Raw genomic sequence first — 9436 nt, 5'->3', positions numbered from 1 at the left:
CAGTCAAGTAGATCAGTTCAGAAAACCTTGGTTCTAACTTGCAAACCTTCTCCTAAAGTATCACGGAAGAGCTGGTAAATCTTTTTTTTTTTTTTGTCTCTCAGCAAATCAAATAAAAAAGGAATCAAAGCTGATACCTGCAAAATAGGAATAGTAATAATTGGTACCTGTTTTTTCACAAAGCATTTTAAACTATGCAGTTAGAAACTAGTTATTGTTGGCATTCAGCATTAAAAAATTTTGGCGAAAAAGATCAGAACTGCTTGCATTACCAGTTAAATTCTAATACTGAAAAGAGCCATGGTTAATTATCAAATGAAGAAAATGTTWACGCTTATAGCTCGGAGTTACACCGCCGAGGACATCAAGAGGCACTGGTGAAGAGGAGATTATCCAGTGGAAGTTAGCTAATGTGTCTCTGTGTGGCTGTAAAACCCGTACAACTAGGCAGGTTTATTCACAGAAACGAACAGAAAGGGAAGCCCCCCCAGGCCCCCTCCCAGTGTTAAAGCTGCACTGCAAAATAAGAACTCGCTAACCCAGACAGGTTCAAACCCCAGAAGCCAGCTGAAGCAGCGCTAATGAGCCCAGCTCTGTCTCGACACCTTCACGTTCTTGTGAGGGAAAAAAAGCGGACATGACACTGGAATAACCTGGAGTATAGCCAGAGAGGCAAGAGAAGGCATAGATCAGCTCTGCTCGGCGCTGGCAGGGCTGCAGCTGGAGGAAGACGTCCTGCACGGGCGTCCCGCTCCGGGAACGGCGCGCGCCCAGCGGCACGAGGCCGGGCGGGCGCGAGACGGCGGGTGGGTGAGGGACGGCTGACAGGTCCCGAGCTGCTCTCTGTGGGAGCCTTCAGCAACCTTCGGCGTCATGCAAGGGAGTCAGGTAAAGTTAAAAACCGCGGTTTGCGTCTGCCCGGAGAAAAGGCGTCCGGCGCTGCACACTCCAGGATGCAGCCGAGAATGCAGCCCGCATTCGTCGTCTGCCTGCGACATAAACGTACCCTAAAATCCTCGGGTAGCCTACCGGCACAGCGACAACCCCCGGTGCCCGCGCCGACGCGCGCTGGCAGCTCGGTGAGCGCGGTCGGAGCGTCGAGCCGCCGTCTGCCTCCCGGGCCACGGCCGCGGCTCCGAGCGCTGTRTAGGCTGCTGGAAATTATCTCAGGAAGCAGCATAAGTGCGAAATCAGGGCTGCTTAAAAAAGCGAAAAACAAACAAACAAACAAAAAAAACCCAAGCAAAAGGCACGGTCAGCGCTGCCCGAGCAGGCGCAAGGCACCAGCCTGATCCCTTAACGCGCCTTTCCGGGCAGAGCAGGCTCCAGCCCGGGGGTTTTCCTCGTGGCTTTGGAGGCAGCATCCTGCGTGTCGCTCGGGTCGGGCGGCTTCTCAGAGCTCTCGCTCCTTGTGACTCAGCTAATGTTTTCCAGCTGCTGATTCCAGAGGAAGAGATGTGACCCAACAGCTGATGTTTTATATAAAGAAAGAGTATCCTGTTTGCACAGCGCTGTTTCAGACTCATCTTGCACGTGTTCAGAGTTAAACCCCGTGAATGTGTCCAGACAGATAATTGTGTTTGGGGGAAATCTACTTTGCGTAACTCAGAGCAGATCCCAAAAGCCTCACGCAGCCACAGCGGCARGGTCCCCTCTCCTCCACCACGCAGCTCCAAGACCAAACTGCTGAGCAGGTTTCTCRCACCATTTTTTTGGCAGGAGCAGGAGCCGGCTGTGTAAAAATGCAGAATCCCGTTTCTACGTAAACGTGTGCTGTGCCGCCCGAAGGGGCGCCCCGCGGCAGCAGGCTCGCGGCTCGCTCGGCCAGCAAACCTCGCAGCGGCGGCAGCCCGAGCAGCGGTAGGGGAAGCGCCGCGGGGCTCTTACGGCGCTGCCCGCCCCGTCACCGAGTGACCCCCTGGCCAGGAGAGGAGARGGAGATGCCAAGGACACCACGTGCCCAAGTTACATGCCGAAACCGTAAGGCACCGCTTCGAGCCCGCACAACCGCACATCGTGAGCTGCTCTGCCGGCGCCGCACGGACGCGACCACAGCCGGGTTCGCGGGGCCGAGCCGCCTCTCCCCACGCGCCTGCAAAGCAGCAGCAGCTCTCGCGGCCCGCCTGGACGCCGTCTCGAAACTGGGCCTGAGGAAGTGCGGCCCTCGAGCRGGGAGCCGCGGCCGAGCTCAGCCCCTTCGGACCGCGGGGTCCCCGCCGCTTCCCGCCTGTCCTCCGGGGTGTCTTCCCCCCCACCCCGGGGCACCGCGACGGTCCCTCTCCGGAGGCCGCCCCGCGCCGGCGCGGAGGCGAGAATCGCAGCCGATTCCCCGCTCCTGCCGGCCGAGCTGCCGTGCGGGGTTTTCTGTTCCCAGTGCTACCTGCGACCCCAGCTGGGAGAGTCTGGGCTTCCCGGCAGCTTCTGCAGAGAACAGAACCCCTTCCCGGGACGTGCAGATAACCGTAAACACTCCCGCGAGGTGATACAGTATTTTTAAAGTGCTGGAATGATTTGACTGGTAAAACATCACTTCTTATTTGTGTCCTTTTATTATTATTATTATATTATTTTGGAAAATACCGTACCATCTTCTGTCTGGCCTTAAAGCCTTAAAGCCTCCAGAAAATGCTAAGAAATGCAACAGGTTAGCAATATCATGCAACACCACCACCGAAATTCCCYAGAGGAGGAGCAAACTATTGTGGACCCACAGCGATGTCCGCTCCAGAACGTGTGATTTCCATATTCTGAATTACTTCACAGAATATCAGCATTCAATCATTTTGGCGCGACTAGCTGGCCTCAGGGTGGTAGGTATACCTGAGGCAAGGCGTAYGCTTAAAATGGATCACGCCACCACGTCTTACGTAGACAACCCGTAGTGCTACTAGTCCGAAAACCGGCTACCCGAGGGAGGATGGCAAAGAGCACGCTCCTGCGCTTTGGGAAGCCCCATCCGGGGCAGCGCATACAGCACGCCAGGAATTTCCTCGATTATAAATAGCTAGATCTGGCCTGGCTCTCATGTGGATTATGCAAGTTCAGTGTGGAAGAGTAAAGCGGATTAAGGGCCTCATGTCGCCTACTCCTGAGCCAGCAGCTTGCTTGTGCAGGGCAGACGCGCGAGGCAGGAAGAGTGTGGGAATAACCGCTGCTTTTCTGGTYGTGTTGAGGGGGCTTCCGAAACAAAAAAGCAACAGGCAGAGACCTCCCAGTCTCCTATGCACTGCAAACAATTCTCGTGCTCCGGAACGGATCATTTTTGATAATTTGGGATCTTGCAGTGTGYAAGCTAGCACGCCCTGGCCCCGCACGCCAGGAGGCCGGAGCAGCTCTGGCCACAGCGGGGGCCTTCACTTTGTGCCCYGGAGAGCGGTGGCATCCAGAGCGGCTCTGGCGGGCAACCAGCTTTGTCCTGAGGGGATTTCAGAGTGGGTATTCGTTGCTAAACGGGGACACACATTGCTCGCTTTGGATCTGGTAGGTCTCGACTTGCACACTGACTTGCAAGCACCCGAAGGCGCAGCAGCTCCCTGCCAAGCCTGTGCCACAAACTGACTCCCTGATTTAATTATGGGAGGAGTGATGTGAAAGTTACTGTAAGAAAGCAAACAAAAAGGAATTCGAAAATCAGAGAAACTACTTCCTTACCTTCTACTAGTTGCTAAAAATATCTATTACTCTCTCTGCCATGAAACACAACCACACACATCAGTGCCTTTGATCATGCTGTTTGCTGGGGTACGGGGCCTCACGTTGCCACGCTGAACTGTTGGGTACGTCCAGCGCTGTGCTATTTTCTCAGTGTGTTGCTGTATTCCTTGACCCTCATAAAAAGTAGTAGAATGAAAACATAGTAGTGAATTAAGAGTTACATGTCCTGGGGTAATAGGCAACCCACTCAGCAGTCCGAGCATGCACAAAAAATATTACCTGCAATAAAAGGAAGCAGCTGCAAAGTTAGAGGTAAAATCCCGGAAGGAGAAGGCTGGAGGAGGCACCAGAAGAGCCGGTCCCTGGCCAGGGCTCGTGCCCGCGCTGCGCTTCGCTGCTGCCACAGAGCGGGCAACTGGGGCCGGTGCTCGAGCCCYGAGGCAGGAGCCCACGTACGGGCACCGCTGCTGACGGACGGCTGCAGAGCAGCAAAGTTCGCTCGTGAGCCCTCTGACCAGCGAGAATGCACCGTTGTGTTTGCTCTTCCTCCCGCCTTGAGGTGATTTCAAGTCCAGTAACAGCCCCAGCCGTCGTAAGACGTGGATATGCGCTATAGTCTTTCGAAGTCAGAGCTACTAATATACCAGCATAAAATGTTGCTTTTGGAACTCTGCCTTTAACTTTCCTCTGCTTCATTTGTCCAGATATACAACGGTGATAATAGTGGTCGTTCAGTTTTGCGATGGAAGAGGTTGCTGAGTTCTCTGAGAACAAGCTAAGATTGAGCATTAAAAACAGGCCAAAGGCCACAGCATGRGTCTAATCAATATGTGGGAAACCAAAGTTCACTAATTTCTTATGCAAACTAAGACAAGTCACTCTGTGCTGTATCTTAAAAAATAAATAAATAAATAAATAAAGCCTCTAAGCTTCAGGGTTGGAACCTACTTTTACATACTCCAAATATATAACATCTCCCAGTGCCTCTCCGTTCAGGGCTCATTTTTGCTGTAACTTCTCCATAAAACTCCCTTTTCACCCTTCACAGTGGTGCTATAGTGATCGTGAACCACCAAGACCATGGTGAGCTGATTCGTGCAAGCATGGGAGATGGATACAACAGTTGCTGTTACACCTTTCGTCACCTTATTACTGCAGTGGTTTATAAGACTGATCACTGACACTTTTGCTCTGCACAATTCTGCAATACCTGCTTCAGTTGAGAGTGCTTGCAACAGCCCACAGGTTTTTCCTGACTTACATTCTTTTATTCTAGCGCTAACGTTTGCTACAGTCATCAGTAGTTCTTCCTCCTCCCTGTACGTTCAACCCTGGCATGTGCATCGGGAACGGCAATATGCTTGTACTCGTTTGGTGAGGCTGGGTAAGGCAAGCTCTTCCAGCGGGCTCTTCGCCTAAGCGCTCTATTCCTCGACCACCTAAGGACTTTAAGAAAAGGCACACCAATTTCCAAGGCATCCTGTCAAAAATCTTATCATAGCTTTTAGTAACAGTAATCACTACTGGCACTCAAAACGTGCAGTAATTACACCCATATAACCATGTTGCTCTACGCCTTTGGTATTCTCACCAGATGACTTGCTTGCTAACAGAGTAAGAGTGTGTTCCTACTGTTGGTCCTTAAGTGTAGGACTTGGCTCTTAATTTTGTCTTGGTTGTACTAAACCTCTTAGAATCGCTCAGCTAGATAGTCCGATCTTCCTCCTGGTGCAGCACAGCGATGCCCTGCAATGCAGCTTAGATTTCCAATCTCTCACCTCTGCTGAAGTGTGTGGCTCTGCAGAGGTCTTCACTTCAACCTATGCAAAGTGAGAGGAGTTTTCCTTAGCCAATTAAATAAACCGTTTTATAAATGTCCGCAAAAGTTTTGAGAAAAGAAACCAAATTTAGTTCAAACCGAAGGATTTGCTGATATAAAAAATTATTTGTAAACAACCAGTTAAGATTCAACAAGGGCAAATTACGTCCAACTAATCTCATTTCCACTACAATAAGGAAAAAGAAAAGGTCTGCAAATAAACAGTAGAAGTTATAAATCTTGCCCTTCATTATACGTTTGACATTGGCAGATTTGATCTTCCCATAGGCAAACCAGGCTGAGATGGGCGGCTGCGGAGCTGGAGAGCCGTAGCAGAGAGTGCTCAGCCGTTTACTGCAAAAACACCCGGGCGGACTGAGTTCTGCCCTGGGTTTTGTGCAAAAGCAGTATTTTCAGCAGGTCGGCTATTGGAATAGAGCGTAACCCTGTGAAATCGTAGGCACCGAGCCAGTGGTACTGGCAGTGGCCCTGGAGAACACCTTCAACACTTAAGCTTATTTTTGATTGGAGAAACGATCTTTTTGCACAGCAAGAATAAGCAGAAGATACTGCATGCAGACAGTGTGAGCCAGCCGTTTAGACACATCCCGTCTTTTTGGGTAGCACTTCTGGAGAGGGTCATAGCAGATGTAAAGCTCACAGGAGCTAAGCTGCTGCTGTTACTAAAAAAGCAAACGCTGGACTGGAAAATATAAGAAGCAGCATAACCTACGAGGCTCCCCAAGTCCTCGTTCCCCGCTAGTCAGCGTTAGTAAAGCCTCACGTGGTTCATGGGCCTGGCAAAAGTCACATTTACATGGGTTTTTTTTTTTCAGTTCTTGAAAGCCACAAAGAGGTTGACAGGCAAGACGCATGTGAATCACGTGCAAAAATTACTGCCTCAGCTGGAGCTGCTGCTCTCACAAAACCACCACGTCCATCCGTAGCTTTCCGAGCGCTCTGCTGGACGTGCCGGCTGCCTTCGAGGAGGGGAGGTGGGGGCGACGCCGGGGGCTGCGCGCCCGCAGCCAAGCCCCGGAGTGGGCCGAGGACGCCTGCCTCAGCCCCGCCGGGAGCCTCCAAGCTGCCGAAAGCCTTGCTAAAACTCGCTTACGTGCTGCGCCGTACTGCAGTGTAAAAGCATCCAAAAAGCAAGTTTTGCTCTCGTTTTTAAGCATTCAGACATCTCCCAGGAATGCACTGATAGCGGCTGCGTCTATCGTTAACTCTGCACGTCAGGTGCTTGTTGTTATCTTATCATCTTGATCGTTATATCAATTCGCATATACTTAAAACACGGTTTATTACACGTTTCACTGAGTATAGAGTTGTAAAGCTGTTTCTTAGAATCGTTAATTAATTCTTTAATCCTGCAGCTTTGGTGCCTGGTATGTTCAAGGGGGTCAGGACAAAGCCGTGGATGTGCAATTTCACATTCAGTCCTGAAATGTTCTGAATTAAAAATGTTCTTATTCTAATAGAGAGGGGGAAAAAATATTATTTCTCTCTCTCTCTCTTTTTTTTTTTTTTTAACAGATTTGCCACAGGGAAAGTTTTATGTAGAGAATTCTTTTGTGTGCTCTATATTACATGAGCGCAATTTTGCATCAATCCTTCAGCTGCTGCTTCGCTTGTGAATTTTAAGGAGCTCTGAGTCCTCTGCGTGGTTTTCCTCGTTTTAAGACCCACCTCAGTTATTACTAAAGCTCATTAGAGGAAGTTTTGTAAACATTTGCCTTCAGAGGGGAAGCCAAGGACCCAGGGAGGTCGGCAGAACCGCCTCTCGCGCGGATGCGAGGACCACCATCAAACACCGCCTCGTCAAATTTTAACATCCCTTTATGAGTTCGGTCGCTTTTGCTGTTGGCAGTAAAAGGGAAGATAATAAAAGGCAGATAAATCTTTCCTCGCCTTGGCCTGCCTTTTGCACGGCTGTATCATCAGGCGCGTTCGGCTGCAGTCACCCCACGCGGCAGCTCTGCTTCAGCGCAGCTGCTACCTACCCGCGCGAAGCTAAAACTCACCCGCTGCCTCCGCAGCGTGAGTGAATTGCTAAAAAGCAGCTCATAATTATGAAGGGAGTTTTCCGAATTCTCTTATTTTTCTTCTTTATGAATGCTCCTAGAGATTTAAGCTACTCCATCAGAGCAGGCTGCGACACAAAACTGGCGCAGAAAACTTCGCTCCTGTGTTTCTCTTGGGATACGTAGTAACCGCTACGCTGGATTTTAGTACCGTTCTTTGGGTTAAATCAGAAGGGACAAGACCCGAGCGAATGTATGACCGGTTTGCTTTGCGCGTGGCTTTGATCACTTTATATAATGATTTAGCCAAAAGCAAACATTACAGGCGGCTTAGAACTTTGTAAGGACAACTCTGAACCCTGCTTTTCCCCAGGAATTCCTGCTAAACTACAAGAAAGGGCAAAACCAGGTTTTATTTCCATTTTTTTACAGTCGGGCCAGTACGTGCCCTCCCCCTGCTYGACGCCGGGGTGGTACGGGGAGCAGCGCGCAGGTGAAGTCTGCAGCGCAGCCGTGCAAGGGAGAAGGTGAGCGAGGCAGCCGCGAGCTGGACCTGTCTAGACTTCCTAAAGAAAGGATTTTCTTTAACTTTTGTAGGCTGCTGTTTGCGTGGCTGCAATTTGCCTCGTGTTTCTAGGCGTTTCCAGCTAAACATGCAGTCATGCAGGCAGATGCGAAAGGCGAAGTTCAGTTACAACCGGAGTTGCTGCATGACACACTGGTTCTGACTCCCCAGTCACATTTGTGGGAGTACATCACGTCCAGTTTTTTCTCTGGAAATCCTTTATGAAACCATATTGATTTCAGGGCCACATCTGTGACAGTTAATAAATAAAAACGAGAGTTAAAAGAGAAGCAACTCCTACTCAAGGATATGGCATTACATGAAATTATTCTTTAAAGATATTGCTCATACGGAATACTTCGGCTGCTAAAAGTGGAACTTCTAATAAAGAAGCCATTAATCCTGAGATATATGTCAATGAAAAGCCCCAACATTTATGTTTCCCAGCAATGCTGTTTTTTTTGTCCAAAACCATTGCCAAATTTGACCGGCTTCTGCAAATCATCTGGATTCTGCTGAGAAGAGGGGAGGAATGGAGAAGATGGAAGCGTGTCCAGACCTGCAGTGATCTGCTTCCCAAACCTTGTCGCTGGGGAGCTCGTGAACCATGGTAATGACATATGGCGCATACAACAGCTTATCAGGGTCTGGCCTGCATACTTCACAAAACAGTCATTTTCCCAGAAGTTGGTCTGTCCCAAAGATGTTGTTTCTTTCTTTCTTTTCTTTTTCTTTAACTGAGTGGCTTCACCAMACATTCATGCTCTTTCATGTCTTCTCTGTTTTTCAGTGCGAGGGGGAGATTCCCCCCTAGTCAAGGGGTGTATATTCCGTGACACTTTTCTAATCGATTGGAGATACAGATCTGTGCTCTGCTAATGACATGAAGTGCAGTTAATGTAGCAAGTTAGTGKTTTTTTTTGTTTGCTTGTTTTTTTGTTTTTTATCCATGAACTTTATTACTGACAGCCTATTCCAGATTGAGTTCTGAGAAAGGCAGAGCCTACTGTGGACTTCTGAAGTGGGCAAATGAAATGTGAAATCACTGGGACAAGCAGCATTGCAGCACTGTAGGTGTGTTGCATCGGGATGACGTCGGAGAGCAGGCAGTGTGCAAGCACAGCACAGCCTACCTTTCAGAATTCACATCGCCAGACATATCAAAAAGTTAATTTTTGCCAGGATACTCAAAAAGATGATTCAGTATTTTTCTAAAAATTAGCTTATCTTTCAGTTTTCATTCCAAATCACAGTATTTCTTCAGGTAAAATTTCAACTGATTTCAAGACATTTGGCCAAAATCCAAGGATAACACAGTACCTACATGTATAACACAGTACTATCATTGCTAGGATTGTCTTTCCTTCATCCCCA

The sequence above is a fragment of the Rhea americana genome, unplaced genomic scaffold (genome assembly GCF_003343005.1).
Source record: "Rhea americana isolate MKP2758 unplaced genomic scaffold, rheAme1 scaffold_22, whole genome shotgun sequence".
Taxonomy (NCBI): domain Eukaryota; kingdom Metazoa; phylum Chordata; class Aves; order Rheiformes; family Rheidae; genus Rhea; species Rhea americana.
The sequence above is the reverse complement of the archived record's forward strand: the minus strand, read 5'-3'. Positions refer to the sequence as shown.